We start from the raw sequence: 12,947 nt of genomic DNA, 5'->3' as shown, positions 1-12,947 counted from the left end.
ACCTGGTACCCTGGGTTCATTGGTGTCCATGAAGAATGTGCACACCCCAGTGGGGAGGTCAATGATGGCATTCTCACTGATCAGGGAAGTTCCCTTGTACACCTTCAGCTTCATGTCGAATGTCCCCGTGCCGAGGTCAGCGATCACCAGCTTGTTCTCTCCATCTCCAGAGATGTCTGAAAAGGCTGCAGAAAGTTGGAGGAGACAAAAAGTATGTGACCTGCTACAACAAAAGGATCCAAAAGCCGAGGGAGGTCGATTTTCTGTAAATGACATGACATTAAGCTCTAACTCTAATGCTTTAATTGCATTACTCTTCGCTTAATTTAGTGTCTAGCAGAGCATTTTTTTACCCAATTAAGCGGAGTACCCAATTAACCAGAAAGCATGTTAATCCATTTACTACGCAGATACCACATACTAATCACACACCTCTCTGTATCAGGCACACAGCATGGTATGTCACTAACAGCCACAGCTCATCTAAAATCACACAACAGCCTTAGTTAAAGTGTCTGCAGTGTAATTTTGCAAACATCAGCAATCTGCTTGCAGCCCTGAGTCCTCATCAAGCCACATGAACACTTCTAAACATCTGTCATTTTGAAACTAGATTCCTATATATGCAATTAACAGCTTGAAGAAAGGTTGGAGTCTCAATGGAGTTAGTTTATTCTTCATTTTTCTCGAGAGCTACTCATAGCTCATAGGCGCATGTACACGTGTGTAGGGATTAGTGTGTCACTGTGCGTGTGTGAGTGTGTTGGGTAGTGTGTGTAGTGCTGGTGCAAGTGTTATACATACACGACATGCAAAAATGCGTCTACTTGTACCAGTCATACGGCGAATCAGTCGTACACTGCACATTATCGTGTTAAACCGTGAACCTAAGCTCTCCACCGACTGTCAGCACCTCACAGTTTCTTCATTATTTATATTTACACAAATTTTAAAGGCTTTCTGCAGGAAACTATGGAAATATATCGGGTTAATCTGGAAAATTCCTACCCGTTTATCCGGAATGCCTACCTGATTATCCGAAAAATATAACATGCATCGGGAACTGTTTTTCACTTTTTAAGTCAATCAAGCGGAGTACCCTATTAAGCAGTACCCGATTATGCAGAAAGTACTGTATAACACAACTCATAAAGGTACTCAGCTGCGGAGATATCAATGATTTTATGAGACTATGTCGAGTGGTCTAGGAAATTGGCATTCCAAGAAAACCGGTTTCAAAGTTTTCCTTCCGATGCAATCGTGATCAAGGGGAGGTAAGACAGTTTCTACCTCTTGACAATAGAAGCTATGTTCCTAGCAACCTCCGCGATGTTCATTCAAGCTTTCGTTAAATAGCGCCAGCAATCTACGCACGACCAATCAGTAACCAGGATGCCACGCACTGACCAATAAGATCACTCCCTCATTGCTAGGGGCGAAGTCTATCTGCAGCACTAAATCAAAATCTTCAGACACGTTTCTGCTCCGTTTAAACTCGGAAAATATGACCCAGAAAAATGCTAATTTCTGGCCTTTCCTTTGATCATTTGACTTCAAAATTTTGGCAGATGATAGACAAAACATTAGACCAAAAAAATTACGCTAAAAACAGAAAGTCGATGGTTTTGACTGATTTTGATGATCCGACTTTGAACTAAATTTTCTCGGCTCAGCCGTCAGTGCAACTATCGGATTCTTTTGACGTGGCGGGTCACATATGTATCAGATTGCGATAGAGAGCATTGCAGCTGATAACTCCTGCTCTTGACTTCACTTTCGTTTTCATTGATCAGCCTGTATATTTCAAAAACAACATACCACTTTCTTCTTCCTATTTCACGACAGCATTACTTTTTTTTCGGATTCACCTTGCTCTTTATGTTCTCATGTTATGATATTGTGTTCAGCATGATTTTCTCCTCGATTTGCCATGGTAGACTACGTCTCTGGACTAATGCAATGGCTGCCACTAATCATTGACTAATTTCCAATATACAAGTAAATGTTCTACCTCCATTTAGAAAGAAACCACTCACATGTAATATGAGGTTATCCATTGCAATCCCATCTGAGAGAAGTGCTATATAAATCTGATGGTAATTTTGCACAAAGTGCATTTTGCACAAAGTGTACAAAATTATGAAAAAGTGTCAAACCTCACATTTTGCATTCTTGAGCTAAGAGACAATTTGAACTACACATTATATCCACACTGAACAGGCTTGTCCTCTTCAGTACAATATTAAACAGCAAAGACAGCAGGATGATTGCAAATTATCTAATATCAATGATAAAATGTCTGTACATTGTACTTGATTGCTTAAAATTGGAAGTATACTCACTCATGCATGATGAAAATGTGTAGAGGCTGGCTACTGGATCACTGTGAGCATCAAGCCACTTTGCATTGCCATCATGACTAGAAAAAGAAATGATTATAGAGGGGAAAAACAGGCTTCAAGCATAACAACTGTCTCTGATGGAACAGCTAAAAAAAAAAAAAAAAAAAAAAAAAAATATATATATATATATATATATATATATATATATATATATACATTTTATTATATGCATATATAGGTAACCATCTAATCAATTCTAAAACAATTGAACAGGCAGGTTTAGGGATGTTTCAAAGAATTTTAAAGCTTGATATCAAAACATGGCACTGACATTTAGGTTTTTTTCTTTAAAAGTCAGTAACTCTTCTTAATAGAAGAAGACCCTGAAACTGAAAGGACCTTCAACTTACAGGTTGTATTTACCACTTGCTGATTGGACTTTCCATTATACTAAGTAAGTGAAAGCTAAAGCAACTGCATTAGCAGTAACTTACTGTGTCATTTACGAATACCATATTTGAATGCCTGATTGGGTTCACAAAACCTCTTCAGTTGAAACAACTGAAGTGAAAATAAAACAAATTAACAAGGAGAAGGTACAATGAAAGAGAGGTATTTTGAATTCACGCAGCAAAGCAATAAATATATGAGCAAATTCACACAATGTTAAAAGGATAGTTCTGACAGCTTGGTATCCTCAGGAATAGGGCCACTAACAGCAAAGTTGTACTATCAACAGCAGTTTGCGGATCCAGAGGGAGGCGCACTGGGCGCACGCCCCCTCTTTATTTTCGTTTAAAACAAAAGAAATAAAAAGAAAAAATGGGGGTGCGTCCGCCCCCTTTAATTTTGCAAAGGCATCTTCCCTTTACAGAATTCCTGGATCCGCCCCTGATCAAAGATAAATTACAGTATCGTGTCAGCAGGTAGATTCAAACTTGCCGCAACCAGTATCAATTGCAGTCAGAAATACAGGCCTGTGCCTCTGCACTGAACTTCCACGCACACATAGCAAGTACATTAACTCGATCACACAACAATTCCCTCATCTGACATACACGTGTACAAATATAGGCCTACATGTATTAGAAATCTCAAAATGTGCAATCATCTCATCATATTTAACTGAATTGAATAGGAATAGAGTCTAGACAGGCACTAACGATACATAATAGCACTTGGATCTAGACACTACACTACTAGAATTAGAAAAAATAGACGTGCAATGCCAAATGAGATCTTGAGGAATTCAGAGTTTATCTCATATCTAATTCTCATGGCCGTATTCCATGAACATATCATCGTCACACTGTGTAGAAACAAGAGAAGGTAGTTTCATTCATATACTTCATAAACTAGAGAGGGGCCGTCAAAGGCGGCAGACCCACGCCTAAGTACAAAGTCGGGGTAAACATAATGTGCATTCGGTCATCTACCAGAATTCGGCCACTTAATTGCCAGTGTGCTTTATCACCAGCCAGTGAGTTCTACCAAAGATCGTACACTGAAGTGTACGATCTTTGGTTCTACAGTCACATCACACGCAAATCACATAATTACATATACGGTATTAACACTCATTCACGTACAGGAAAGTCCTTAAGTCTCCTCCAAAAATCCATCGAAAATCCCAAATTCCACCGTCAAAAGTGCAGAATCGGAACTTTTCCAAGCGCGCTCGAATTAAGTCCAGTTTTAAGAGTATTGTCTACGCGACGGGTCGCGGAAAAAGCGCTAAAAATCGAGAAATACCCCGTTTTCTTGCGGGATATTTTGATTATAGCAAGCCGAGAGTGTGATGATATCAAAGGTCGTATGAGTGTACGATCTTTGATGGTATCCACAAAAGCAAAAAAGAAAAACAAAATTTACGTACCCCCTAGGCAATTACCCCTATGATTAGTGTCTACGGGAATTATTCAATGCAAGGGTTGAATGCAAATGTCTACTGCACCAGTATTCGGCCACCAACGAGCGCCGCAACGTCCCCGGTGCAATTTTGCACCAACAGTGTAGAGCGCGATGCATTTTCAGCAGCCTTGCACACGCATTGACATTGAGCACGCATATCGTGCAGTGTGACTGCGACCGAGCAAAATGCTCCTCCAACGAAAAAAACAATCAATGTTAATTTGAAAAATCATCAAATATCAAAGGTCGTATGAGTGTACGATCTTTGATGGTATCCACAAAAGCAAAAAAGAAAAACAAAATTTACGTACCCCCTAGGCAATTACCCCTATGATTAGTGTCTACGGGAATTATTCAATGCAAGGGTTGAATGCAAATGTCTACTGCACCAGTATTCGGCCACCAACGAGCGCCGCAACGTCCCCGGTGCAATTTTGCACCAACAGTGTAGAGCGCGATGCATTTTCAGCGGCCTTGCACACGCATTGACATTGAGCACGCATATCGTGCAGTGTGACTGCGACCGAGCAAAATGCTCCTCCAACGAAAAAAACAATCAATGTTAATTTGAAAAATCATCAAAATACGGGCCAGTTTGTGATGACGGAGAACGAACTTTCATAAATCTAGAAGGACATAGTCCCTCAAATAGGCCTAAACGTAAATTTCGGAATTCTTACGAACATTTGAGCAGCGAAGTCGGATCGTTGGGGAGTTTATGTCTTCGTATGGTAGCGGAAAATCGCAAAGTGAGAAACGGGAAATTTTCGGAATGGTCACTATACCATGGGGTCAAAACTTCAAGGTCACACAGAATTTGCAAGGGTCAACCGATTATCACCAAAATCTAATCGATTCTTTCCTGTCATTATCCAAACATTCCCTGAACATTTCGTGCAAATCCGTTAACCCGTTCTCTTGTTATCTTGTACACAAACAAACAAACAAACAAACAAACAAAAAAACAAAAAAACAAACAAACAAACAAACAAACAAACATACGGAACCCTTTACATAACCCCCTGCCGATTTTCATCGGCGTGGGTAATGATGCGATCAAGGTTATGGGCATGGCATCGCTGTACGCAACAGCGACATGGTCATGGTAACGAGACGCTATCGCCCTGCTAAGCTGCATTACTGGCTGTGTGATACGACAACGAAAGCAAGACATGGCCGCAACACACGGGTGCAATTACCGGTGCAATGCTCGTACACTAAAGAATCTGTCCTCCACTTACGGCTTCGAAAGCTTCGAAGTTCGAGTGGTGCACGTTTGGTTGCATGCAAAAAATGGTTGTAAATAACATTCAACGCTAGGATTATCAAAGTAATATACTAATGAATGGTATTTACCTTATGACATCAGATCTATCTGTTCCCGGATTGGCATTTTTGTCATTTTCCTCTGGCATTTTGACATCGGAATCATACAATATCGCAGTCTCCAGCTCCAGGAATGTGAAGTAGAGTGAAATACACCGACGTAGAGGGAGCCCTATTAGTTTAGTTTCGGATGTACACCTGTCGTCCTCTCTCACAGTAACTTGGCTACACTAACTACAGTAATCCCTTTATTTTTGTCCTCCTTTCAGGTCCAGTGAGATCAGGATATTTTCTTACCACTGGAAAGATGTTACAATTGAAATAAAAATAAATTTCATGATTTTTTTTTCGTCCTTTTAGAATGATATTCTGGCACAACTGAATTGAATATGATTAATCCCAACATATTCTGGCACAACTGAATTGAATATAATTAATCCCAACGCAGTCTATTGTTCTAGGTGTGTATTTCCACTTTCATGCGTACCATAATTATCATGACATAACACTGAACAGATAGAAGTTGAAACGTGCTGATATTCAGGCAAGTGTAAACAAAATGATCACAGGAAGAAATATCATCAGTTTCGAATATCTAATTATACAACCTAATATATACTTAGTACATTCTAAAAATGCTCCCCGAATGAGGTACATGGCGTTCACTGGGACGTATATGAGATATATGAAGTGTCCGTGCATTTAGCTAGATCTTACGAAATCAAAAACAATACAAAACAACACAAAACAGATCACGTAATACATGTTGCAGTACTTAGACAATGAGTGAAGCAGGGGCGTCACCAGCTTTTTTTCAAGGGGGGTGCGTTTTGACACTAAATGTAGCGCGATGTTTTGGACAGACATTTGGAATATATCCCCAGACTTTTAATGTTTTTTTTTGTTTTTTTTTTGTTTTTTTGTTTTGTTTTGTTTTGTTTTGTTTTTTTGGGGGGGGGGGAACCAAGCGGGGAAAGAGCACCGGCGTAGCTAGGATTTCTTTTTTTGGGGGGGGGGGGGTGGGGGGGTGGGGGGTGGGGTGGTGTTAGTATGCGAGGGAGCGAGCAAGGGGGGGGGGGGGAGGGTGTGGAAGTGCCTGTTGTCTCCACTCTTCCCACGGTGAGAACTTTTTGCATTTTGATGTTGTAAATGGTGCAAGTTGATGTAGGTTTTTTGCGTGTTTTTATCGACTTGAAACAGTCCCACTTGTTTAAGGTAGCAGGTATACATTTTGATGGAAATTGTTGCTGAACAATGTGCCTATAAATCATATCATTTCAATAAACTTCTTGTATTGATTCTTACACTGATGTCATGAACGCGACCGAGCCCGAGCAAGCGGAGCGAGCGAGGGGGGAGGGCGTGGGAGGGGGCCAACCCCCCTCCCACGGCTAGAACTGAAATTGCATTTTGATGTTGTAAATGGTGCAATTTTATGCTTGTTTTTGCTTGTTTTATCGACTTGAAACAGTCCCACTTGTTTAAGGTAGAAGTATATTTTGATGTAGATTATTATTGAACAATTCGCCTATAAAATAGTATCATCCAAATAAACTTCCTGTTTTGATATTCACACTGAATTTCATGAACGCGGCCAAGCAAGAGCGAGCGGAGTGAGCGAGGGGGAGGATGTGGGAGGGAGTGTCCCCCTCACAAGGTGAGCACTTTTTGCATTTTGATGTTTTAAAGTGTGCAATTTGATGCAGGTTTTTTTGCGTGTTTTATCGACTCGAAACAGTCCCACTTGTTTAAGGTATCATTACATTTTGAAGTAAATTGTTAATGAACAATTTGCCTATAAATGGTATCATTTAAACTAGTATTAATTCTTACACTAATGTCATGAACGCGACCGAGCCCGAGCAAGCGGAACGAGCAAGGGGGGAGGTTGTGGTCCCCCCCCCCTAAATGGATTATGGAATGACGGTGTGAAATGACAAATTACTGGCAGCAACATCAGGAAAATTGCATAACAATTAAATGCGAGCGAGCGGAGCGAGTGAGCTTGAAAATGTTGACACTTTACAGTAAAAAAAAAAAAAAAATGCCGTTTGTAGCTATATTTTTTCGCTTTGGAATTTAAGGGGGCACCGGGTGCAACTGCTTGCAATAGCTGGCAGCAATATCAGGAGAATGGCAAAACGATTACATGCGAGCGAGCGGAGCGACCGAGCTTGAAAATTATACATTTTATTTTTACAGTCCAAAAACTGCCGTTTGTAGCCATATTTTTTCACTTTGGAAATTAAGGGGGGGGGGGGGGGGGGGCGCACCGGGCACAACTGCTGACAATTACTGGCAGCAACATCAGGTGAATGGCATAACGATTAATGCGAGCGAGCGAGGAGAGCGAGCTTGAAAATTGTGACATTTAAAAGTCCAAAAACTGCCGTTTGTAGCTATATTTTTTCGCTTTGGAAATAAAGGGGCGGGCGTACCGGGCGCAGCTGCTGGCAATTACTGGCAGCAACATCAGGTGAATGGCATAACGATTAAATGCGAGCAAGCGAAGAGAGCGAGCTTGAAAATGTTGACATTTTACAGTCCAAGAACTGCCGTTTGTAGCTATATTTTTCGCTTTAAAAAAAAATAAAGGAAGGGGGGGGGGGCGCACCGGACGCAACTGCCGGCAATTACTGGCAGCAACATCAGGAGAATGGCAAAGCGATTAAATGCGATCGAGCGAAGAGAGCGAACTTGAAATTTTTGACATTTTACAGTCCAAAAACTGCCGTTTGTAGCTATATATTTTTCACTTTCGAAATAAAGGAGGGGGCGCACCGGACGCAACTGCCGGCAATTACTGGCAGCAACATCAGGAGAATGGCAAAGCGATTAAATGCGATCGAGCGAAGAGAGCGAACTTGAAATTTTTGACATTTTACAGTCCAAAAACTGCCGTTTGTAGCTATATATTTTTCACTTTCGAAATAAAGGAGGGGGCGCACCGGGCGCAACTGCCGGCAATTACTGGCAGCAACATCAGGAGAATGGCAAAGCGATTAAATGCGATCGAGCGAAGGGACCGAGCTTGAACATTTTGACATTTTACAGTCCGAAAACTGCCGTTTGTAGCTATATTTTTCGCTTTGGAAATTAGGGGGGGGGGGGCGCACCGGGCGCAACTGCTGACAATTACTGGCAGTATTGCATAAAGATTAAATGCGAGCGAGCTTGAAAAATTTGACATTTTACAGTCCCAAAACAGCCGTTTGTAGCTATATTTTTTTGCTTTCGAAATTAAGGGGGGCACCGGGCTTAACTGCTGGCAATTACTGGCAGCTAATGGCATAACAATTAAATGCGAGCGAGCGGAGCGAGCGAGCTTGAATATTTTGACATTTAAAAGTCCCAAAACTGCCGTTTGTAGCTATATTTTTTCGTTTTGGAAATAAAGGGGCGGGCGCACCGGGCGCAACTGCTGGCAATTACTGGCAGCAACTTCAGGAGAATAGCATTACGACTAGATGCGAGCGAGCGGAGCGAGCTAGCTTGAAAATTTTGACATTTTACAGTCCAAAAACTGCCGTTTGTAACTATACTTTTTCGCAATGATCACCCTTTCATGTCGATTTCAAAAGCAGTTTACTCACCCTTGAATTACTATTTTGGTAAGTCTTTTTTTTTTAACCAGCGGATGGGGGGGGGGGGGGGTAGTTACGCCACTGCTTTTGGGTGAAATAATTGGACATATTTCTAACAAAAAAGCAAGAATTTCTTTTCATCGCGGGAATTATGATTATGTGGGGTGGGGCAAATGGTGCGCTTGCCTTCCAATATTTTTATGGGGGCAACATTTTTTTTTCTTTCAAAAGCAAGGAAATCTTCTCATTTATTAGATATTAGTTATGGGGTACAAAATTAAAATAGGCTTGCTCCTCCAATATTTTAATGGGGGCAACTTTTTTTTTTCTGTCAAAAAAAAAAGGTAAGAAGAAATTCTTCTTGTCTCTGGAATTATGGAGGGGGTTGGGCAAAATGATATACTTGCCCCCCCCCCCCCCTTTTTTTTTTGATGAGGCTTAGGCTGGCACTTGGGCTGGCAATATGGATTGGTCAGAAGTAACGTACATAGACCCTACATTCTTGTAAGTAGCACACGTACATGCAAACGTGTACGTGCTCCGTACCGTACGGATGTACAGTACGGTCGATAAATAGTAAACACTGTATAGAATACTAGTAGATATGTATAAAATCAGTGCTGCCAGAGCCATCAGGGGTGCGAATTGTTTTTGCCCACGAATTTGTTGTCCCTGGTGCAAAATAAAAATAAAATAAAAAAGAATAATTATTTAGCGTCCGGCGTTGATGTCGCTCGCAGTCTGATTTTTTTTTTTTTTTTTTTTTTTTTTTTTAGGGGCTGAAGGGGGGTGCGTTCGCACCCAACGCACCCCCCCTGGTGACGCCCATGTGAAGGAATCTTAATCCAGATCTCAATTCAATTCAATTCAGATCAACTAAATCAAATACAATTCAATTCAATTTAATTCAGTTCAATTCAGTTGAGATTTATTTCCATTCCACTTGTTCACAAAATTGTGAAATAAAGTACAATAGATGTATACGTTATATACAGTCACTATTTTATCGTTTACTCGAAAATACCGAAATACGACATGACAAGTGTCATGAAGTATAAACGACTATGCATACATTACAATGTCATTAAATAACATCAAAGTAGGCCTACACTTGAAAGATTGACAAAAAATAAAATAAAATGGAAAAGAAGTGGCCAACTGAAAAGCAGGGCTTGTCAGTGGGTCACTTAAGACATATAATCTACTAAAAAATCTTTCGAAAATAAAGCAATAGCTATTTTCGAATACAAAAAAAAAGATGCAAATTACAGTTTACAAATTGTAATTTGTATCATTGATCTTTGTTATCCGGACGAGATCTCGCCTTGATTTTTTCGTCTTCAATCTAATATTTACAGGGAAAAGGGGATTTCAAATTCAAACAAAATTCGTACTCAAACTAAGCTGAATTACATCTTCCCAGCATAAATGACATATATTCACAAGTTTCATCTGCATGTATTCATTGTCAATATTGTCACAGATGGAAACAAGTGAATTTTATAAGGAATTCATATACCTTTCTTTTATTCTATGTCAGTAAAGTCTTTAACAGGCCTGAGGACATTCACAAACACCGTGATAATGATGAACACACGTGAAGATGTGAGATAAGTAATATCCGAATATCAAACGACTAAGGGGTAATGAGTGTATCCCAACATGAAAGAGGACACCGATATACACTAAAAACAGTTTTCTTGATTGGATCTCTCCCATCGTTGTTCTGAATTTCACCGACAACTCGGCATATAATGATAAATCACGTTTCTCCTTGGACTGTAGGCCTATTACGTGACGATTGTGCAACTTAAAAAAGCGACAAAACAACAACAACAACCACAACACTTAAAAAAGTTTATTATCGACGGCTATGTTATTTCCCGCTTCCTTTTGGTTCTCACTTGTGTACTATGTGTGTGTGTGTGTGTGTGTGTGTGTGTGTGTGTTTGCTTGCTGAAATGGGAAGAAGAAAGTAATCTAATGGACAATTCCAGACCCCGTTAAAAGAAAGAGTAAAAATTCTACCAGTATATCAGTAATTACATTTGATCAAAATGGGATCAAAAGTATAAGGAAATTAAAAAATTGTAAAGATTTGCAATTTTTTTGCAAAACAGTTCTCGAACAGTTAATATATGAATATAACAGATGAGTGAGCTGATGATAATTGTCATAACCTACAATTTTCCATTGTGTTAAAACAAATAAACAGTTAACAAACGAAAATTCAATTTTCTGCTAAAACATCATGTTATTCTCTGATCTCTGACAGAATAACTCTAAAATAACGACCATTTAAAAATGTAAAGATTTGAGACTGTCATGTTATGAAGCATAATTTCGTCTGAAAAAAAAAGTCCAAGGAAAATTTTACGATTTTTATGTATTAACTATAGAGCAAGTACTGAGGTGGTGGCGTCATTATTCACTCATTTGCATATTCATTCTGATTATTCGAAAGCTGTTTTGAAAAAATTAGCGAAACTTCACAATTTCATTATAGAATACCTAATTTCTATACAATTTTGATCAAATTCTCAATGGTTTGTGCTTGTAAAATCTTACTCTTTCTTTCTTTCTGTAACTTCCTATATACTAAAGTCCGGAGTTGTCATTTAAAGGGGAAGTCCGAACCAGTTAAAGGTATAAGGCTGATCAGAAAGAGTATAACATTTCACGAGCACGACTGTGAAAATTTGATCAAAATCAAATAGAAATTAAGGAAGGCATGAAAATGCTGATTTTCTCTCATTTTCACCAAACAGCTCTTGAAAAGTCAACATGAATGAGCAAAATGAATGAGTTGGCATGATGTCATTGCCTCACAAGGTGTCGAAAGTTTGTAAACGTATACACAATTTTGAAATTTGCAGGTTATTAGTTCAAAACGCTATTTTTGCAAGTCTTAAAATATAATTTGAATAATCATTATCTTGAAATCCTGATGTAGCAAGGAAAACTTTCTTTTTACACTTTTATATAGCCAAAACTAAAGTTTCATATTTTTCTTTTCAGAGGAACATCAGAGGAAAATTTTGACGTGATGGCATCGTAAACTTACTCATTTGCGTATTCATAATTATCAATTCTCAGAGAACTGGGTTTGCAAAGATTAGCGAAACTTCACAATTTCATAATCCGCCTAATTCTTATACGATTCTAATTTCTAACTGGTCACTAGTTTCCCTTAATCCTGACATTGCATTTAAAGCCAAGGTGCCCTATAGTTGGCACAACAGATCTTGTTGTTGTTGTTGTTTTCTTTTCAACTTACGTGACACGTTATACGTGACCAACGCGGGAGCTTGGTCTATAATCTCAATTAGAGCCAATAATGTTCTGACGATTTTGTCTTTAATCATCGATAAAGGGTGAATATCTGAAAATCAAAGATGTAAAAGTGCAACTCCGCCACAAATGCAAAGCACTTCGATCATGTTAGCACAAATAGCAGGTAGAGAAAACAGAACAAAAGCAAAAACTTGGTGTCATGTGGCATCGGGATTTGATTCCAAATTGAGTGAATTACTAGAAAGTTTCTCATGAGGTATCACTTACGAAACGGAAATGTCAGTCGAGCGCAATCTTTTATGAAGTGTACAGTCATGTTGTGAGAGGATGACGTCATCGCCTCATTATTAAAGCTCCCTTATGATATGTCTTATTGAAATGTAAGAAAAACATCTTTGACATCACATTATTCTGGGAATTAATAGGCCTATACTATGCAGTGGTTACTTCAAAGCACAGGATATGTTCTTATGTGCTAAATAATTTCGAT

General features: G+C 39.3%; 1 long non-coding RNA gene across 1 annotated transcript; it reads right to left on the bottom strand.

Moving 5' to 3' along the window:
- Positions 1 to 147: 147 nt before the first annotated feature.
- LOC139717281 (uncharacterized) lies at positions 148 to 5,706 on the bottom strand. The gene is made up of 3 exons (XR_011709956.1): positions 5,610 to 5,706; positions 2,343 to 2,419; positions 148 to 185 (listed from the first exon to the last, which is right to left on the bottom strand). It is a non-coding gene; the product is annotated as an uncharacterized lncRNA (long non-coding RNA).
- Positions 5,707 to 12,947: the final 7,241 nt, after the last annotated feature.

Source organism: Diadema antillarum, unplaced genomic scaffold (assembly GCF_040938485.1).
Source record: "Diadema antillarum isolate AM-2024a unplaced genomic scaffold, OU_Dant_1.0 scf00000074, whole genome shotgun sequence".
Taxonomy (NCBI): domain Eukaryota; kingdom Metazoa; phylum Echinodermata; class Echinoidea; order Diadematoida; family Diadematidae; genus Diadema; species Diadema antillarum.
This window is presented reverse-complemented; position numbering and strand designations above follow the sequence as displayed.